The 22792-nt window shown below is 27.5% G+C and overlaps 1 long non-coding RNA gene and 1 pseudogene across 3 annotated transcripts; both read left to right on the top strand.

Annotated features, from left to right (window-relative positions):
- Positions 1–1340: 1340 nt before the first annotated feature.
- On the top strand, positions 1341–15804 carry LOC147910324 (uncharacterized). 3 transcript variants are annotated; one of them, XR_015544557.1, is made up of 4 exons: positions 1365–1519; positions 1613–1888; positions 5917–6826; positions 13558–15803. It is a non-coding gene; the product is annotated as an uncharacterized LOC147910324 (long non-coding RNA). The 3 variants fall into 3 exon arrangements; XR_015544558.1 differs by lacking the exon at positions 13558–15803 and adding an exon at positions 6923–8375 and having other exon boundaries at positions 1341–1888; XR_015544559.1 differs by having other exon boundaries at positions 1379–1888; positions 13558–15804.
- A 155-nt stretch (positions 15805–15959) lies between these two features.
- On the top strand, positions 15960–18701 carry LOC105146268 (cytochrome P450 9e2 pseudogene; annotated as a pseudogene).
- Positions 18702–22792: the final 4091 nt, after the last annotated feature.

Here is a 22792-nt window from a genome sequence, read left to right as displayed (position 1 = left end):
TCAAGATTTGTCTGTAATAGTTTTTAAAAGTATATATAAAATTTATACCGAGAAAAATTAAATTAAAATAATAAAATAAATCTATTATTATTTTAAATAAATCTTTTATTATTTATAATGTATTTTATATTATTTTTTGTTCATTTGTTGTTTTGAGTAAGCGATATTGAGCTGACGAATTAGATAATATTTCTGGAGGAATATAACAAGGTAACGAACATAAATTTGCTGAGAGTGCTGTGAGCAAATAATTAGGTACGATCGGCTAATTACTAACGAGCGATATGCGCTCATTACAATCGTATAACGCGTTACAATTTTGTGTGATTAATACGGTTCTTGCACAGCTGCATGAAACACAAGATTATATTCGAGAGCAGTGGAATTGATTGGAGAAACAAAATGATTGCTGTGATGATGTGTAATTCCATACAATTCCGCTGACTACCATTAACGATATTGCGTATGCGACAGGCCAACGCAAACTGATGGAATCTCGTTAAAATTGCATTAAATGAGTGAACGTAGTCCGATGGAGTACAAATATGTACGTAATTATTTCGGTTTATATAAGGTAATATTCAAAACGCAATTAGTTTTACACGTTCGATTATAGTACGTTTTGTTATGATAAGAAACGGTTTTAAAAAACTGAATAATAGCAACAAATATAAGATTTAATATAATATATACAGGGTTGGCCATATTCGACGGAAAGATATTTTTTTTTTCAATCATGGGAAAAAAACACATTTTTTCTAACATCTCTGTCAAAAGTTACAGTGTTGCCAGATCTTTCCGTCGAATATGGCCAACCCTGTATAATCAATATTTAATAATTACATAAATTTAATATTAAAAAAGAAATATATTATTATCGAATGTTTTTATTAAAACATATTGTTGAAATATAATATTAAGACATATTCTTAGATACAAAAATTATTATTAATTTTCCTTTAAAATAAAATGTATACTTTACGTAAAGTTTTACACATTCTATAAAAAATTTCTAAAACAAATATTTTATTTCTAAGATAAAATTGGATACAATAATACTTAAAACAAAGATATACCTGAATAATACCTGAAACCATTATATTGGATAAATAATGTTGTTGAAATCCATTTTGTATACATACAAAATGGATTTCAATATCTCAAATATACATGTATCTTCTAAAATCGTAAGTCGGTGACCGTAAAGAGTAGCGAGGATGGTCAAAGGATTAATATCGGCTTTAATTTTGGCTTTGCCAACACAGGATATCCAGTTCTGTAAACATATAGCTGCATTAAGATCTAATGTACATATAGTCTCTCGATAGCTTCGCACCGCGTCGCCGCTGCGTCGAGGAAGACTGGCGGTAGGGTGTCCGGGGGTAATCGGGGATGGTTCTGCCGCATAAAGGGTCGTGGATATTCGACGCTCCGACAGTAAACGCCGCGATGTCCGTCGGAGACACAACATACAGTGTTCGCATGCGAAATTTCGTGTCACGTGGCTACGAAACGAGACGTATATTTCTTAACATTCATACATAGAGATTAAGGAACAATCAAGGGTTTTGTCTTATATATTTTTTAAATGAAAAACTAAAACGTGGTTAAGGCAAATGCGATGTTATATGTTGAACAATATGGATTTTGTAAAAAAACTTTGATTTATTTACGCTGTGCTGATTAAATATCTATCTAAAAATTGTATTTAAAAAATGTGAATTTAAATAAATTTACTTTAGTGATAATTATGTGCAAAAAATTTGCAAATAAATCAAGTGAAAAACGTTTGAAAATCATGTGCTTGATTGATATGAATTGTATCTATGACAAATACAATTGTCAGAGACAATTGCTGATAATAGATTGCTATAAATGCTAGAAAAAGGTATGCTTTAGTAACAAGTTTTATAAAGTAATCGGACCCTATACAATTTATCTAAGCTTTGCAATTATCTAATCTTTTTTGAATTCAAAACTGATGATTCAAAAGAGAAAACATTGCTGAGTATTAAAAAAGGGTATGACATTTCCTAATATATTTACAATGATGTATTATTTATTAATATGATCTGAACATATGATTTCCTCTTTCTTTTTTTTAAATTAAAGAAATAGAAAATAACGTGATTCAATGTTACTTTTATACGATATATTATAAGTTTAATTGACGTTTAAGAATTAAAAAAAAATTATTTTCTATTCTAAACAATTGACTTATCTCCATGATATTTAGCAGATGTTTAGCAGATGTTTAGAAGACGAATTAGACTTAGAGAATCCATAGTCTAAAATAAAAGTATCAAAAACGTTACAATCAATGTGTGCACACAGTTTGCCTAAGGCATACTAAATTGATCATATTAAATGAACTTTACAAAGAGATTCCTTTATTTGATTATAAAATAAACATTAAAACAATAAAAATATAAACTAAATATATAGTATTGTAAAATATAAGTACATAGCTATAATAAAATGAACAACGGAAATTAATAACAATTTTTTCATAATTAGAGAAAGAATTATTTACCAACCAAATAGTACATCATGACTACAATGCTCCGCATTTTGCATTATTGACAATAACAGAGTGAACAATAACAGACTGAACAGTAAACTGATATATACAATCAAGTCAGATGAACAATCTGCACGACTTATTAGTGCTATCTGTTGAATTCACCATGTAATTATCCATAAATAGTGAATAAGGCATATTGGATATTAATAGGGTTCGGTTATCTTATAAAACTTTTTTGTAAGTAATTTGATAATTATCTATTAAAAAAATGTAATTATGAAATTGTGCAAAATATGAGGGTCATTAAAAATTTTCCAATTTATCATTTATTTATAAAAATATTGTTATATTGTTTTTGTATTTATTTTAAAGTTTAGTTGATATATTTAGTTTAATATATTTATATAATAAGATTCATAAAACAAGATTTAATATGAGAATATTTTAAATAAAATTATTGAAACAATATTTTGTCCAAAAATAAGTATTTTTCATTATTAATAATTTTGTAACAATTTGCTACAAATGGATTTTGATTTAATTTAGATTACAATAAAATTATATTTATTTCTGTATATTAATAAAAAATTTAAATTATATAATATTTGAATAATTAATATGTAATATTAATAAAATAATTTAAAAATAATTTTTTTATGCAAACTTTTCGTAAGCTGCTTATTGTTTTTTCTGTCTTTAATTTAATTGTGTGAAATAGATGAAAAGATAGTTAATGTGGATCGTTATTGAAAAGATTTTCGAAACAATTTTACTTTTTACTACTACTGTTTGTTTTTTCTCAAAAGCTTTATTAAAGACTCTGTATAATGCAATCGCGACAAAACCTGTTGATATAATAAGAATCAGATTGAATAAACATTGAAGCTGTTAAGTTAGTTTCGCTCTACACTCAATTCACGATGAAAAATCGTGATTATATTCAATAAATTTTCATTGTATAAAAAATGATTTTAGAATGTATGATAATTTTTTCAATATAATTTTTAAATTTCGAGACCGTTAATCGATAAATGCGTTATCTATATTGTGAAAACTGATTTTGATATATAAAGACAGTCAAAATTTAAAATGCAACATTAGGTATATTTTGAAACTTATATATCACTTATATATCATAATGCTAGTTTAATTGACGAAAGTGAAAAGAATTTTAATAAACACAGGCATACTAGTTACATAAACTTATGTTGATATTTGAAATTATCGAAATATCAGTAATTCTATGACATATATATATAACTATGACACATATATATATATATATATATATATATATATATATATATATATATAACATATATAGTACTAAAAACTTAGCTTACAAAAAATTGAATATTCCGATTGATGATTAGTATCTATGTTGATTATAATAGTTTTTATGATTTTTTTCTGTTATGAAGTTATCTCTTGATCTAATAGCTTCGAAATATCTTCTATGCTAATATAAAAAACTTATACTATAATAAGAAACTGATAAATGTAGAGGTTATATAATAGAGGTTATATAATACAGATTATATAAATAACTCAAATCGAGCAAAACTGCGATAAGCTTTTGACATGACGTGGACGATATTATTTCCAGATCATAAACTGAGCTTTAGATAAATGACACGAAAATATAGTTCAGGGCTGAAAATAATCTTTCGTTGCTACGAGAAGACTGAACCGAATGAGAATGAGTCGTGCACTTATTAGCGCAGATTGTGTTTAGCCCACTTTTTTGTAACGTAATTGTCTTGAATAACGTCTCATTGCAGAAACTATATAAATTGTCTTACCTATAACAGAAAGTGTATCATTTATCGTGCATTCGTTTTCATACACATTCGATGCATTTCTCGAAAGAAAGTGGGGAATTGCTTTTCAGAAATATTGCGAAAGAAGAAGCGAGAAATTTAAGTTGCAAAAATTAAAAACTTATTTTATCACAATATTGTTATATATTCGAATAAGTTTTATGTTTTATTGTTTAAAGAAATTTGATAAAATCTACAATTACAGATAGTTAAATATTGGTCATTTAAAAATTTATTTTTATTATAAACAAGATTGTAATATAATTTTATTGAAAGATAGAATAACATTCAATTTACATCTTATTACGAATTGCACAACTGTAGGTAATGCAAAAGATAAAATTAAGATCTTGTTTATTCGAATTTCTCTTTTATAGATTAAGCCAAAAACTTAATTAACATTAGTACATTTATTCATTAAAATTAATTAACAGTATATTACATACACAATACATAATGTAAACAATAATTAATAAAAAAATATACCTTGTTTTTGTTTTTGCTAAAAATATATGTTAAATAACAATCGTTATCGTTTCTAATAGTTTTCATGTGACTCAGGAGCACGCCAAGTTTTAAGGAATTGAAGTTAACGTCGAGCGAGGCTAAGTTATCTAGTGTACGAGAACGAGCTTTCATACATCAACGAGAGTAACACCGGTACACTCGGCACGTAAACATCGGAAAATAGACGAACCCATCTCGTCGCGGCTCGTAAATCCTCAGTTGGTCGTGGCGGTAAACACGCGCTCCATAAATTTGGCATAAATATAATTTAAAGTTAGTCGATCGTCATGTAATTTGAAATTGCTGGCGTGAGAAATGGGAACGTAAGCTTAGGGCGCCCGAGAAAGTGAAAAGCTCGCTTATGTAGGTAACATAATCCTCGGTATTCCACATGTGATGATGATGGGACAATGTAATCCTGTGGCGTGGCGGCGATCGACTTAAAGGGGAACTTGATTCGCTTCCGCGACATACGGTCTCTGTAAATCGGAAACTTTTTGCCGGTCCTTCTCTTTCTTGTCTCCTTTCTTCGTGCGAAAGGCGAAAGGATCTCGGCTCTCCTTCCTTCGATTCGCCTTGCATTATTCATGGAGCTGGGCAATCACAATTTCCCCGTGCCCGGTCGTGCGAAGGAGAATTAAAAGCGGTCCGGGTTTCATCAACTCGCCGATTGGTTTGGATCGACGTGCAAATTAATGGCTGTGTTATTCAATTGCGCAAAAAGACGAGAGAGGATGATGGAGTGTTTGCGCTCACAACAGCGTGAATAGCATTACACAGAGTTTTAATATACGGAAATCCGAATTATGAAATAATAATTTATTTCATAATATGCACTACAAGGATTATATTATAATGTTTATATGGCTTTGCAGATTTAAACATTTATTGGAGTTTTTATTAATCTCGTTCATTTATTCGAGATTTAAATTTTGATGAGAAAATTTTGCTCATTAATTTACATAATATTTTTAGAGAATTAATATCGTAATTAATTTTATTTGAATTTTCCGCTACGTAATTTTATTGAGCTACTGCATAACACATTTCGTTCTTTGTTTCTAGATGTTGTGTACTGACGTATTATTTGTACGTTATTCTAAATAATCCTTTGGGGTACAATGTTTCTCATAAAGAATACATATTGAAAACGTTAGAAAACGAAGCTACACAAATAAGTGCGAATGTATAAAAGTGATATTTTTACATACTATAAAACTAACGCTTTCATTTAACAATGATAAACGAATCAAAGACAATGGCATTATTGAGATAATTATGCCAAAAACGACAGCAGAAAAATTCTCATAATGATCAATAAAGCTTGTCAGAACAAAGATCGCATCACCAGTCTCTATACAATGCTAATTTATTGGAAGAAATCGATTCTTCTTCGAGGCGGAGCATGGCGTAAATTGAGAGGACTGTTCAAATTTCGGAAGATATAATATATTTTCCTCGACTTGAAAATGGCACAAATCATGATATAGCATTGGATGAAAAAGATAGGACTCGCACGTCGATTTACGCGCCCATTATTTGATTCTGGGACTTTTCGACAGTTTCGGTCGATATTTGGAACTTGTTGCAGCGCTTGAATCTCAAGAATGAGAAACGTCACGATATTATGGGACACTTCGAGAACTGTTTAGACGGCTTATCCAAGCGGACGTCGAAGAAGTCTTGCGAGAAGGCGTCGCGACGCCTGAGATCCCTGATCGCCAAGGCCAGAAGATGGGGTTTGACAACCGAAGAAGTTGCCGAATTGCCTGCAATAAAGAAGCTGGTGCCAACTCGCGTCACCTCGAGCTCAACCCCATGGACGACTTTGGCTATGATTGCTCTGGTTTTGGGCGGCGGTATAATTCTAGCATACATCTGCACACCTTGTATCACGAGAAACAAAACGTGAGGCTGAAGTGGAGGAAAACTTTATGGTATAAAGGACTCGTTAGAAAATTATCGTTGAAAACAGGTAATTGATTATTCAAGTTTACTTTTAAATAATAAGCTATTTTTTAAATACAACTTGGCCTAATCAAAAAGGTGTAATTTTGGCATAATCAAAAAGGCGCGCCGCGCTGGGATTTACGCCGCAGAAGTCAGAAAAAATAGAAGGAGTGGGAGTAACGTTGTAATAATTAGAATATATTTAAAAACGAAAAATAGTAATATAGAATATATTAGTTTTCGTATATAGAAATTCTGTATAGTAATTCCTCAAATTCCAAATTATATTATACTTTTACAAAATTAATAAATTACCGAATTACAATATTTAAAATTATAATTTTATCATAAAATAATGATTTTTGCAGTTTTAAGAGAAAAAATATATTAAATTCTCTGATTTTTTAAATAAATAGATGTTTTGAATATGTAAATATTTTGAACAACATGTCGCAGATGAATGCGTATAAAAACTGTGACGTATTGTGATAAAAGTTTATTATATACACTAAGCATTTTATTTTCATAAAATATATGTTTATAATAGCTTATTTTTTTATTAAATATAAAATTTATATTTTTTTAATCAAAATCTATTCTTGAAAAATAGATACATATTTTATATCGTACCGAGTATTTATGCATTATTTTTATTATTAATATTTATTTATGTAAAAATAAAAAATTCTACGAATAGCTTATATAGGTATTATATCATGTACACAAAGATGGAATCACATTTAATTTAATAGTTTATGCGTATGTGTAACTGCGAAATCAAAATTTATGTTATCATCACGTTGTCACATTAATATATTATATTAAAATATATATTTTGCATTATAATTATCATACACAAATCTGATATATAATCTATGAGTACATAAAAATAAATTGCAAAAGAATCATTATTTACAATAATAATAATTATTATTAGAATAAATTAAAAAATCAGAATACTTTTCGCATTCAATATAGTTAACCAGGAAGGCATTCCAAAAAAGTTTTTTTCTTAGATGTCTAACAATTTTGACATATATTAAAGTATGACTGTATATTAAAGTACGATCAACCGGTTTTATAAGTGTATTGTTACGATTAAGAAATAGTTGAACGATGATTTCTTGCCTTTTGGATCACAGCTGCTGCTGTGACAATTGAATTAAGAAAATGCGGAATTGTGGTAGTATTATATTGAAATTGTTTGGCTCACTAAAGATAGCTTAAATTTGAAGCCGAAACGTACCTTAATTTAGGGTAACTCTGGCAGATACGCCACAGAAATCAGAAAAAATAGAAGGAATGGGAGTAATTTTCCCGCAATTACTCTGTTAAATGCCTTTATGTTGTATTAATATTGTGTTATGATTTCAGTTTCTTACTGTTAATATTAATGAAAATTAATATTATTGAATCGAGTTGAATCGATTTATCACTGTAATAAGTAACATCATCATAAATTAAAGTCTACATAAAATGATTATTGTAGGGCGTATGAAAGACTTAGTAGTTATTTCGTAATACGTGTAGTGGAATAGTAAAGAGGTTGTATAACAAAATACAAATAGTTTGCTCTTGTAGTTTTTGTTGTCTTGTATATCCCACCCCTGTTTAGGATATATAGCGAGCGGAATTTAATAAAATTTTATTAACACACATATTATAAGTTATTGTGTCATTTTACGTCTTATTTATATGCATTATTTGTAAATTTTTCATAAGCCATACATACTCCCCCTATGAGTAGCCATTTATCCCACCCTTATGAGATATATGGCAAAAATGCAAGGGTGTTTCAAAAAGTTTATTTTTTATTCAAGTACTAAAATATTATTATATAATTTTTTTTTTCGAAATGTGTGAATTATTATTTTTTTATTAAATATAAAATATACATCCTTTCTGTGTGTATGTGTGTATCTTTTTAAATCTCTTAAACAATAAATAAATTTATGTATGTTCATTTTTTTATAGTTCTTTATATTCTTTACTTTTATTATCTATTTTTTTTTAATTTTATTACTATATTATTACATACTATATTATTTATTACTACATTATTTATTTATTATTATATTATTATAAAACAGACGGCATATATTGCTTTATATAAAAAGATAAAATTCAGAAAAGATTGATAAAATCACGTATTAAAATATTACATTAAATTTATGTATAAATCACATTTTCCATATAACTTTGATAATTCAATATAAGTTTTGTAATTACTTTTTTTTAAGTTTTAAAATCAAAGATGTATGTTTATTATAAGAAGGCTTTAACAAAATCAGTTTTTTTATATAAATGTAATAAAATTGCATGCTTAAAATTCGAATACATGTATTTGTAGTAGTTTATTTTAAATTGTTAGTTTATATGTTTATAATACTTATTTATTGTTTCATTTCAATTTTCTTTATTGTTTCATAATACAAAATGTAATTACATTAATCTTATTAGGTGTTGGAATTAATTCGTAGCGTTTTACAAGTGATGGGAAGTACTTTCATTAATGTATTTTTTAATGCTCATGTGAAATAAATAACATTCTTTCATTAAAAAACGCTACGAATTAATTCCAACACCTAATAGATTCTTTTGTATCTCAAAATTTGATAATAATATACATAATATCTATATAATGCTGATAATTACTGTCAAATTATTATATGAAAATTTATTTTACATAATTTGATGATTGATCTATAACAGAAATAAATATAAAATGTCAATAATTAGTCTTATGTACAGGGTTTCCCAAAATTATAGAAATCACATAATAATTTTTCTAAAAATGAAGATATCTCTCTCTCTCTCTCTCTCTCTCTCGGAAAATTGTAAAACACGTGTTCTGATATTTCCAAAAAGCTATATGTATATTTTGACATGAGTGCTGATTTATTCCCAGGGTGAGCACGCGAAGGCGGGAGGATATATGTAACTTATACATATTTGTTTATACACGAATGAATTAATCAAGAAAAAAATAACATCAATTATGTCAGAATTTTATAAAAGACTTATTATAAATATCATTTTTAATAGTTCCGAATAAGTTGACAGTTTTTTTATTAAAATTTTTAGGATAAAAGTGCATAAGAATTTAATTAATCGATCTCGTATTATTTGCAAATTATTTGATTTTGCTATCGAGCGCTCATATTGTCAGTCGATTCAATCAATATTGCGTGTGCCTCGCAGCCGTTTACATACATCTATTCCACAATGTACCAAACAATTGTTATGTTTCATTTAATTAAGATTTGAGGAAGAACAGGAGTTGATTATATAGAATTTAAAGCAACCAATAAGATATCTTTTATTTTAAATATTTTAGATAAAATATCACGATCGAAATGTTTACTAATTTTTAATATTGTACAATAAATTTATACACATACACGCTGAATCAGTATTGGCTGTTAAAGGCACTTGATATTACTTGATCTGAAATATATTTTTCTATAAAAGAAAATATTATCTCTATTATTCAGCTACCTCGATAATTCGACCTATGGCTGGTTTACATGGTCGGATAATCAAGATATCGAGGAAAATTAATGCATTTGTTTTTTTATGTGTATAGTGTGAGTGTGTGTTGTTGTGTGCAAAATGACAAGTCTAAAATTAAAAAAGAACTTAATAAAATATTAGGTGTTGGAATTAATTCGTAGCGTTTTACAAGTGATGGGAAGTACTTTCATTAATGTATTTTTTAATGCTCATGTGAAATAAATAACATTCTTTCATTAAAAACGCTACGAATTAATTCCAACACCTAATATATCCCTAATAAAAGTTTATTTTCGATTGTGAATCTAATATTTACTTATAATCCTCTTTACTGTTTCTAAAATATAAAGGGCAACCGCATTACTATCAAGTTTTGTTATCATATTAATGAAATGGTATTTATTATTAAAATAAAAAGAAATAATTTATCCATAATAATAGTTTTTTTTTATCTTAGCTTGTTAAATTATAATATTTGCTTATATAATTCTTTTCATTGTCTCTTAAATATAAACTGCAACTGCATTTACTATCAGTTTTTCTGCAAATGAAAAATTAATGTTATTATAATTGTATAATAACAGTTATATTATATTATGATAATAGAAATTTTTAATAACTTGTTATATTATTATTATGTTAATATTTTAATATATTAAAATAAATTTTGATTTTCTCCTATACAAAAGAAGAGTAATTGTTATAAACGCTTAAAATGTCACAATTATTTGAATTAATTGAGAAAATAACGCTCAGTCACATCATTGAAAATATAATAATAAGAATAGACAAAATTATAGTTGAAAAGTGTATAAAAAACAATTGACATAACGTGTTACTATAATATGTTACTATAATGCAGATATAATAAACTATACGTGCTTTAAACTCAGAAAAGTGTGCGATATCTTCTCTCAAATCACACTTTAAGGACACAGCGGAATATAATACTCATACAGAGGACATGTAGGCCACGTTGAAAGTTTTGCAACTTCTATGACGTGTGATTCAGTTATCGCCATCGTGATAAAAATTGACATTAATAGTGTGATTATCAAATATGTATAAAACTTGACGTAAATTATAAGCAGGTATTACAAGTAATTATAAGCGGTATAGAAGTGTGAAGTAATCTCAGAAATATTTCAATTCGCTATTACTTTCCTAAAGCATAAAATTTTTATTATGTTTGTAATAATTTATGTAGAGAAAGAAAATTACAAAATAGCGATTAATTAATTGCTTATAATTAATCGTCTTAATTTTTAATCTTATAGATACAATAAAATATGCTTAACCCTTATGATTAGCAATTATTATTACTTCACTAAACAAAAAATTTACTATATCTTAAACAATATTTTTTCAAATATTTACAAGTAAACATTTATTAAATGTTAACATATATTTATTTGATACGAAAACCATTAATTCGATTTAACTTATATCATTTTTTTCATTGAGTAAATATTTATTTATACTATAAGTAAATGTTTACTTACAAATATTTAAAAAAATTTATTAAGATATAGTAATTTTTTTCAGTATAACGAAGAAAAGCAAATTTTCAGTATAACGAAGAAATTACTTTTCTGCCTTTAATTTTATTAATATTATTCCACTTTTTTTGAATTCAAGCATCTCATTGATACAAAAAGAAACAGAGAAATTTGAAGTCGTTAAATTAATTTACGACGCTCTACGAGTTTAATAACATCGCTATACAAATTAAAAAATGCAAAGCAATGTATATATGCCGGATCAGGTTTGATTATTATTTCGCACGCGTTGTGAATTTTTCACGATTTTTATAATGTCGACCTTTATTACCATGCTCTCGTTTGTTTGCGCATCGCCACGTCGCACCGTATGGGCGATAAAACCGTTCATTAATTAGCTGGCGCAAAAAGCAGTGTTATTTATATCGCCAGCCAAGAAGTTCTTTTTTTTCTTTCCTTTGCTCTCACTTTGTCTCTTCCTATTTTTTTCTTCCATTCAAAGTCACGATAGTTGTACGACATAAAAGCCTACATAACGCGATGTTAGGCGATGTCTTCAGTGCGGTAAGAGAAACGCGCGCTAATTAAAATATCCAAAGTTATTTGTCATACAGCGTCGATTATCCGCGCCGTTGCCTTTGTAAATTTCTAATTTAGGCTACACCCGCGCCGAAGGGATTTGTTCGCGTGAATCAACTGCATCGATCATAGTTACAATATCTCGCTGTGGTACGCCAGTAAGCTAACGTTACGCATGCTGCACAGGCGTTTCAATTATTTTACAGTTCGGCGGATTTACATAACAAAATAGCCTGCGATCCTAAATTTATTATATATCGACATCAATTAGTTAAAACGCATCGGCTTAATGAGTAAAAGCGCGTAAGCGTGTTTTTTGACGATCTGCTTGTCGGCCAACTTGTTTCTTCAATGAATTGAATTGAAATTAAAGAAGAAAAGAGAGACTTACATCAAGCGTTGTAATGTCAAATTAATTATAAGACGCTATTTTCTGTCAAGAAAAGCAAACCATCGTTCTACTCTTATTTGTATTGTTACAAAAAAACGGTCTTGGATCTTTTAAAGAAACGATTGTGGCATGTTAGAAAGCGTGTCTTAATATGATATTTCAGAACGCTAATGAAATTCATTAAAGATGAAAGTACTGTTGTTTGTTAAAGGGACGCACTTATTGTAACAATGACTCGTGTTATTTATGGCATATTATGTTAATTCCTTGTTTCGCATAAACTACCGCGGAAGCTTACTAAGTAGCCATGTATATATTCATACGCAAATGTACGCCAAAACTTACTAAACCTATTTAATGCCAAAATATTGTCGAGGATTTACATGTGGGTCTAATGAGCAGATTGGATCTAATTCTTTGACTTACAATCATACCATAAATTCTAGCCATCGGACGATCTGCGCAGATTTAACAATAAGAAATATGTGAATATTCTTCATATTACAAGAAATTATATGCCTAAATGTAAAGAATGTTTGATTTAATTTAAATATATTATTTCGCAAAACTGATAAATAAAAAAGAATAAAGTATTCTTTTAAATTTGCCATATAATACATATATATTTTTGATAAAGTTATAAGATACGATTAAAAAATTGTCAAAACAATTTTCCATATTTAAATAAATCAAAACTACAATTCTTAATTCTATGTATTGAAAAATGCAAAAATAATTATTTAATTTATTGCGTTACAATTATTTTTGTTGCAGATCTGTGATGAGCGAAGTAATACGAACGGCAAAATAATGAAGACAGAACAGATAAAATATATACATATACATATATATATATATATATATATATATATATATATATTCATAAGAATACTATACATAAGATCCATGTAATTTCAAAATGTAAAATAAAAACAAATTACGCGTATTACCACGTCGTATGGTCATTTATTGTGCATTAGGTAAACACATGTGAGTAATTAAAACATGTTTTTTTATATGACAGTTAAGGACAGCATAACATAAATATCCTGCAAATTATTAATCTGTCAAAAAAATATAATTAAAGTATATTAAAAATATAATATCAAATAAATTCATTATTTTACTTGATTATTATAAAAATTTCAAATAACATTTAAATGCAAAAAACTGATAATTTAACCAAATATTATAGATTTGAAGAAATATCATTGTTTCATGTGTAAAGAGTTATTTTAATGATTATAATAATATAACATCTTTTATCTATCCAGATTTTTAGTGAACGAAACATACTTATTGGCATAAGAATACACGAAGGTTATATGTATTGCACCAAAAGTGATTATTTAATGTGAAGAATACATTAAATTATACTGTAACTTATACACTAAGATTATTGCTCAAGCGTAAGAATAATTCTTAGATATTACATCGTGTAAATTTTACTTTTTTATATGAACAAGCAAGTGTTCAGTGATGCACGTGGCGATAATTCAGACTGCGTTGTATCGATTACCAACTAAGGAAAGAACATTTGAAATCGTTATATTTTTGCAATATTTGTGTTATAATTTCTATTGTAATTATATAAGTGGTCGTAAAAAAACACGAAATTATATCACGATAAAAAGATGGTATGGATAATTTGGTATGGATAATATCTCACACAACACAGTTCTCTGAGAGACGTCCTAGAAAAAGTTCTTAGATGTAGCAACCTTTGAAATGTTCTTCGGATATTCCTTGGAAAACTGTGTAGATACTCTGTGTATATATACATGTATATCTAACCACATATGTATATATATATATATATATATATATAATTATAATTCGAACAATGTGTATATTTTATCAGATCAATTGCTTGTAACCTTACATTTTCTTATTTATTACGCAATTTATGTTGTTATCCAATTTCCCATGTTATTATTATGCAAAATAGTATGTATTGTACAATACTTTTACTGAAGTAAAATAAAACTTATACACATAATATAATGCACATAATAATTGCAATTTGTATTACATATAATATATATTTTGTAAACTTACAATTTTTGTGCCATTTTTATAAATTTTTTATCTTTAGAAATATTTACATTCAAATCTGACATTATTGTAAATGACATACTTAATTTTTATTAGAATATTTGAATCGTATTAAACAACAATATCGAAGTATAGCAAATTTGAATATTATTTAAAATAAGAGAATAATAAATGTATTTATTACATATATTATATTTTGTATAGAATTCAATTTAAAAAGAATTGGATTTACTTAGTTTATTTTAATTAGGAGAGTCTCTCGTACGTCGTACGTGCATGAAAGATTTATTTAAGACACGTGATGTAAGTACATACTTTACATACATAAAGTTTGTATTTAACTTATAAACTCATTGTTTAAGAAAAATTTCACAAATTATTGATTCGTATTATTTCTGTTGTAAATCCATAATTCGTGAAAAATTAAATTTCTTAACGTTATTTTATTCTTGAGAGACATTTCAGTGTATTGGATATCACAATAAATGAATCATTTGACACTAAAGACACTGTTTCTGATTTTCGTAATTTATACTAACCATGTAACCTACAATTATTCCAGTTAATAATTACAGTTTGTCGATTTTTTCATAACTTTTCGATTCATATACGTCTCTTTAATAAACTATGCAAAACTGAAAACATTAGATAATGTTTTAAACATTAGATACATATATCACATTTGTAGATCTTTTATGTATTATAAAAAAAATAAAATTATTGAATAATGATAGGTAAAGTATTTTTTCTTATTTAATATGCATAATTATATAATCGCATATAATGTATTACAAGATTAAAAAATCAAAACGCAAAAATGTTTTTGTAGTTACTTTTTGATATTTTTACATTTACAATATTTACTCATAATCTATTGCTTCTTATAAATTAACCATAATTAGCCATTTGTTATCAAATTTTCATGTATCTATAAAAAAAAGTTCGTATTGACATAATTAATAATTATTATAGATAGTATTTATAGATATTATTTGTAAGTATTATAAAAATATTATCATTTCTTGTTATTAAATTATTATTTAATCATAACAAACAATTTATATTCCATTATAGACTTTTAATATAATTATAAAGCTTAACAACTTAAATCTGTAAATAATGTTTCGAACAAAATTGGGCATCTAAAAAAACACATTAAGTCTGTTTGCGTTGTTTAAAATATTCAAAAATGTTTGCACTCAAAGTGAGATAAATAGATATGCAGACGTTGAGGAAAACGAAGATGTTAAATGCAAAGACTGCAAACAACGCAGACCAATAATGATATCTGTGGTTGCTTATTTAAGAATGAACTCTGCTAGCAACATAGAAAAATAAAATTTTTCTTGTATTGAAATAATGGATAAGGATCATATTTTTCAATGAATGATTCCCAATTTTCTTTATTTAAGTTATTCGAATATATATTATAAAAATGCAAAATATAGTAGTTGAAAAAAGAACAAATTCTATAAACAGCATGTATAAGAGTATAAAGTAAACACACACGATTACGATTAGACTTTTTAGTACATAATTCCGAATTCTTCTCTTTATACATTTGTAACCAACAGGACATCACGGATAACATGGCGGTAACAAAATGATTGTGGAGATTGCCATTATAATAAAATTTCATATTAATAAAAAAGTTATTATAAGATACATATATACGTGATCTGTGACAGTCAATACTTCCAACTTTTCCCGCAAGGCGTGATGGCACTAAAATTACATTTGTCGAATTTTCTATGGGTTTTCCTACATCGTGTTTCGAGTCCACTTTTAGACTCAAACCAGTGATACGAGTTCCGGGCTGCTTGTACGATTGCTGGCATGATGAATACATATGCTATGATGAGTCCATATCCGTGTATACTTGCGCATGCATGTGTTCGTCTATGCTCTCTAATAACCGTGCTGCAAGCGGCCCGAAATTCGCCCGAAATTCAACTGACTCAGACCTCGAGTTTCATCTTTTTATTATTCTTTGCTCCGTACATAATAGCATCATACGAACCTCTTTCCTCGCGGCCCCCTTGTCATAGACATATTTTCTCTCTCTCTTATCCCTCTCTTTTCCCCATTCATTTGCAATATCATATATGCAAACCTTGAGATTAGAAAAACTTACGCTTAGATCTATAAATAAAGTATTTAATTACTAAAAAAAATGTAAGACTATAAAACAAATGCTGGAAATGTGCAGATAGTTATTTCTACTTGATATCACAACATTGCTAGCTTGCTATATATTTCATCAATCGCTCTCGCGAATAGTTTTGTTGAAGTTTAATAAGTATCATTCTAATTCTCATAAAGTCACAGTTTTCGAGTAATATTTATCATGGAATACTGGTTAATCTCAGTGTTATCAATTGTGATTAGCATTCTCGTTACTTATTATCTGTTCAGAAAGTTTAATTTTTTTAAAAGACATGATATTATCACGTACCATCTACTCCAATACTAGGTGCCATGGCACCAATTATATTTCGCCGAATGTCATTTGTCGATTTCACCAGAAAAATATATAATTTGAATCGAGATGCAAAATACATTGGATTTTACGCTACAACGAAGCCAGTTCTTATGCTCCGTGATCCGGAAGTGATCAAGGATGTTGTCGTCAAGAATTTCGATACGTTTATCAATAATCCCGTTTTCGTTGATGCTAATGATTATGTGCTTTCACAGAATCTGTTTGGCCTACAAAATACAAAGTGGCGGCACGTAAAAAATCTACTATCTCCATTCTTTACGTTCAGTAAGATGAAGATTATGTTTACTTTTATGTCGAAACATGCTGCGGATTTTGCTGAATTGATGTCAACACTACCAGCGGATAAAAGCGACATTAATATGAAAGATATCTTCGATAGATATACGAACGATGTCATTGCCTTATGTATTTACGGAATAAAGATTGATCTATAAGAGATCCGACAAATAAGTTTTATATTTGTGGCAAAGATATAACTTATATGTCAGCAATACGCAGCGTAAAGTATATTTTTATTAGAACTTTTCCAAAGCTTGGACGAATATTCAATATAAAACTTTTAAATAATCACGAAATGAAGTATTTTGAGAGCACGATAAAGAACGAAATTGCCATTCGCGATACCGAGCATATTACACGTCCAGATATGATACAATTAATGTTGGATAACCGAGGTAAAGAGGGTCAAATACAATTGGATGTGGACGATATTGTCGCGCAAGCCTACGCTTTCTATTTCGCTGGCTCTGAAACTAGTTCAAGCGTGATATCTTATATCGCGTACCAAATCGTAGCTAATCCAAGTATTCAAGTCAAATTGCGACAAGAGATAGATGAGCTCTTAAACGAATTGAACGGAAACGTAACTTATGAAGTTATTAATAAACTCAAATATTTAGATGCAGTAATAAAGGAAGCTCTCAGACTTTTTTCACCTTCTGTTATGGAAAGAATCTGTGAAAAAGCTTATAAATTGCCACCTGCATTGCCGGGCGAGAAGTCTTTCACTATAAACAAGGGCATGTTTATTTGGGTTCCGTTGTATGCGATTCATCATGATGAAAAATATTACGATAATCCTGAAGAATTTCGTCCAGAAAGATTTTTAAATAATGATCAGGACAATAATTATCGATCTTCATTTTATTTTCCATTTGGATTAGGATCGAGAATGTGCATTGGCAAAAGATTCAGTTTGTTGATGATCAAAGTCGTACTATTTCATTTATTAGCACGATGTGAACTGAAACAATGCCCCAAAACTTCGTCAATTAAATTCAGCGAGAAAAATCTGGCAATGATACCGAAGGACGGATTTTGGTTGAATATTCAACAAAGAAGTGAGTACGATAGAGATTAGAACTCGGTAGCGTTACTGATTTCTAAAAGTCTAGAGAATATCCTAGAAATATAAATAATAGAATATAAAAAATAGAATATAAATTCCTAGAATTTTAACAAGAAATTATTTAATCAAAAAAATGTGTGTAAGTATAGTATTTATAAATATTTTATCAAAAAGTTAATTAGTAGAATTTTAAGAATAAAAACTTTTTCTCTTTTTGTTTATTTGTTACTTATATCAAATTTATCATTGATGGCAATAGATATAGTCATATTTTTGTTATTTATATGATAAACATTATTTTAATTTCTATAAAGTTTCTTTTTTACAGAAATATAAGAATTACCGAACTACATCATGTAAGCACATATATGGGAATTACAATACTGTGTGCACACAGATATATACATAAGATAATGGTGGAGGTATTGCAGGATAAACTGATAATAAATATCTATATTTTGATTTAATGACAAATTCATTGTAATTTAAAACGAAAATGTACTTAAGCTAAACTTCTAATACATAAATTTCAATTCTATAATAGTTTTCGAATGAGAAGGATTTTTGAAGGTCTCGAATAATACAGCTAAAATTTACACGGCGCTGACAAAATGATTTCTTCTTATTTAAAAACTATTATAATTACGATATTTTTATATTAGAATTTTTATCAAAAATCGAAGAAGTTCTTATTAAAATATCTATTGTTAGTTTATAGGAACCCTCATTATATAATATAAAAGATACATGCGCATTACTTAATTTACTAAAATAATTAGTACTGTATTGCTAAGATGTTTAATAACAATAATAATAATTAAATTTTTATATTACTGTTGATAAAGGGTTATATAAATGCAATTACATTGCACACAAAAACTATGGAAAATTTAAAATTATATTAAAATTATATTTAAACTTAAATTGACGTAATGTATAACGTGACGTAATATTTTTGCATTGCGTATTTTCTTAATCGCTCTGACATTCAAATATAAAATCATAAAAAACTTTTATCACTTAATTTGCATCACTACATCATGTTAGTATATTATTAAGCAATTATTACAACATCTAAAAAAAATTGAGGAGCGATGCTAAAGTTGTTTTTTTAAAAGAAAAAAATATTCTTATTTTTATATTGCGATGTTTTCAATCTGAATACTTGAAAAAGTAACATAAATACTTGAAAAGAAATACTTGAAAAAGTAACATTTAAGAATTTAAATTTAAGAATTTAAAAGTCATTTCAAGAAAAACAACATACAATTATAAAAGGCGCTATGAATATTAAATTATATACATATAATAAATATACTTTTTGTGATACGACTATTTTCCATATTTACAAGAACGCTAAAGACTAAAACAGAAATCAGATCTATTAGAATCTTGTAAGAACTTAGTTGTGGAATAATCACAGTAGCAAGTTAATTTTCAGCTTGTAGTATTATATAATATGAGAAGACCTTCTTTTATATTATTAAAGTCATAAATTGAATTAACAAATACATATAAAATTTGATAAATGCGTCACGTTTATATGTAATAAAAATTATATTGCCGGTACTAAAATAATTCTATTTTTAATCTGTACATGTAATAATGTTTATAATAAACAAAAAACATTTGACTTTTTTTTTTAATTTTTAATGCTTAGGTTTTTTTAATTTATTGTTACTTTTTACATATAATAAAAGATAATTTTAAATAACACGTAAAATATTATTACATTTTATAAGTTATTTTTTTATATTCTACATTTTCCAAACATAAATAATTTAAGATTTGAGAAAATTAAATCTTTTCAATTTATTCCAAAAAATTTAAGAAAGTAATTAATAAAATCATTTTTTACATTTAATTATAAACCTACTGCATGAATTTTCCGCAGCTGACAAACGAATAAATCTATGGGTAAATATCTAAAAGATATAATATTTTGAGAACTTTACTAGCCTTTATAATATATCATCAAACAAACTTGTTTGGATTGTTATTTGATAATTGTTATAGAAATTATCATTATGAAAACAATCATTGGATGGCACTGCAATCTGAACAAAATATATAGTGTTAACATGGCTTTTTTAAATGTTAGCCGATAGTGCTTGATTATAAATTAAAGCAGCAACAAAACTTGTAAATATATATTATACTGCAGAATAACACAAATATAAACTAAATTTCATATGATGCATCTTGCACGAAAAATTTTATTAGCAATTGGATTTTATATGTATAGCAAACGTGAAGCGCATGTTATAAAAATTATATATTACAAGTATTAAAATATTATAGATTTGTTTTTCTGGAATGCGTATTACAGCTTTTTTATCAATTGATCAACTTACTAAGTGTCTCAAGCAAAAATTTATGACAAATAATTCATGTTTAGATGTACATGTTTTTAGATGAGAATAACGTTATTATTAATAAGTAATTCGACTTCAAATCTAAATAGAACAGCTAATCATGATAATATGAAAACGACTTCAAAAAGATCATTAAAACATATTTTTCATTTAGAACTCATTTTAACATCATTAACATTATTATGTGATGATTGTTCTGGAACCGAGGCATTCCGTTATTTCGCAGATGTTTTATCTACCATTATTTATTTATTTATTTATCATTTTGTGGTATATTATAATGATTTATTAATTACGGTTTTTTTCTGTCTTGTGAATGTTTGCATCTTAATAAATTATTTATTTTTTTTATTATTTACATATATAATTTATTTAATTTTATTTCGGCTTTCTTTAGTCTTGTTTTTCTGCACGTTCTATTTTTTGCATGTCATTTTTAAGGATTTCTGCAAGTTCTCTTAATTTGATTTATTCTGAAATTAATTATTATGTGCATTATTAATTGAGACACAAATAAATATGTATACAGGATATATAAAATAAATCATTTAACATTTATATACTAGATAATACATACTGAACAAAAAAATCTTAATGAATACAGATCCAATCGTTTCTGAGATATAAATAACTTTATATATTGGTATCATAACTGATTTATTCTACGTGTTGCATACGATGTGAAAAGAGAGAAATTGAGACAAGCACTTGTAGCACTGATAGTCTATTTGAAAGAATTACAAGTGAGGTGATCTCCCATCCAATTACAAGGATTGATTGATATCAATTTATTAATTCCCGGTAAAGTTTTTCCTTGATACACATAGTTAAAATAATTAAATTAGAACGCGATTTTAAACGCGATCTGTAAAAACATCCTGGGATAAATCTTTACATCTTATATGACGTATGTCACATATAGAAATCAATAAATCAATTATGATGCGAACATACAAAATTATTTATATCTTATAGAAACGGTTGAATTTTTGATCTATGTTCATTAAGGCTTTTTATTCAGTATGATGTTTACTATCTATCATATAAATTCTGAATTTTTTAACATCTTATATATATATATCACAATGTATATTGTTTCGATTTGACAATTCTATTTCCTAATGGTGATTGTACAGATAGTATGAATCAAATTTTAGTTGGTAAATTTGGCAACAATTCTGTTGCCACGAAGTTACCGTGCCAAGCCCGAGGACAACTTTCACCCTCGTCTCGTTCCTTGTCTAACGAGTGTTTGGAGCAAACTTTGACCGGGCCGTTATACATCACGAAATCCCTCGGTAAAACGCGTATACATAAACTCCACCGTAGAGCGTGCGTACGTAAGTCGTGGACAATCGGCTGCATACGTGACTGGACAATCGTAAATTGCGCGAAGCCGCTTATCCGTTACTTACATTAGATAATGAGCAAAACTTCAACCCTATCTACAGGGAAGGGTAAGGACCGTCGAAAAAAGCATCTCGACCCCGCAGGGTCACTTACGCAAATTGAGGATAATAGAGAAAAAGAAAGCACTCGGGATCCCTGAAATACGAAGAATCGTCGCACAATGGTGTAAAAAGAAAAAGAATTTGAAAAAGGCAACTTTGAGTAAATACTTGCAATTGATCGAATTGTCAAGCGTACAATAATGAAACGAATTTGACACTATCGTATTTTTATTTTGATGACATATACGAGCAACAGAATTGCTTAAATAATTGACTA

The sequence above is a fragment of the Acromyrmex echinatior genome, chromosome 3 (genome assembly GCF_024713525.1).
Source record: "Acromyrmex echinatior isolate Ae372 chromosome 3, ASM2471352v2, whole genome shotgun sequence".
NCBI lineage: Eukaryota > Metazoa > Arthropoda > Insecta > Hymenoptera > Formicidae > Acromyrmex > Acromyrmex echinatior.
The sequence above is the reverse complement of the archived record's forward strand: the minus strand, read 5'-3'. Positions and strand labels throughout refer to the sequence as shown.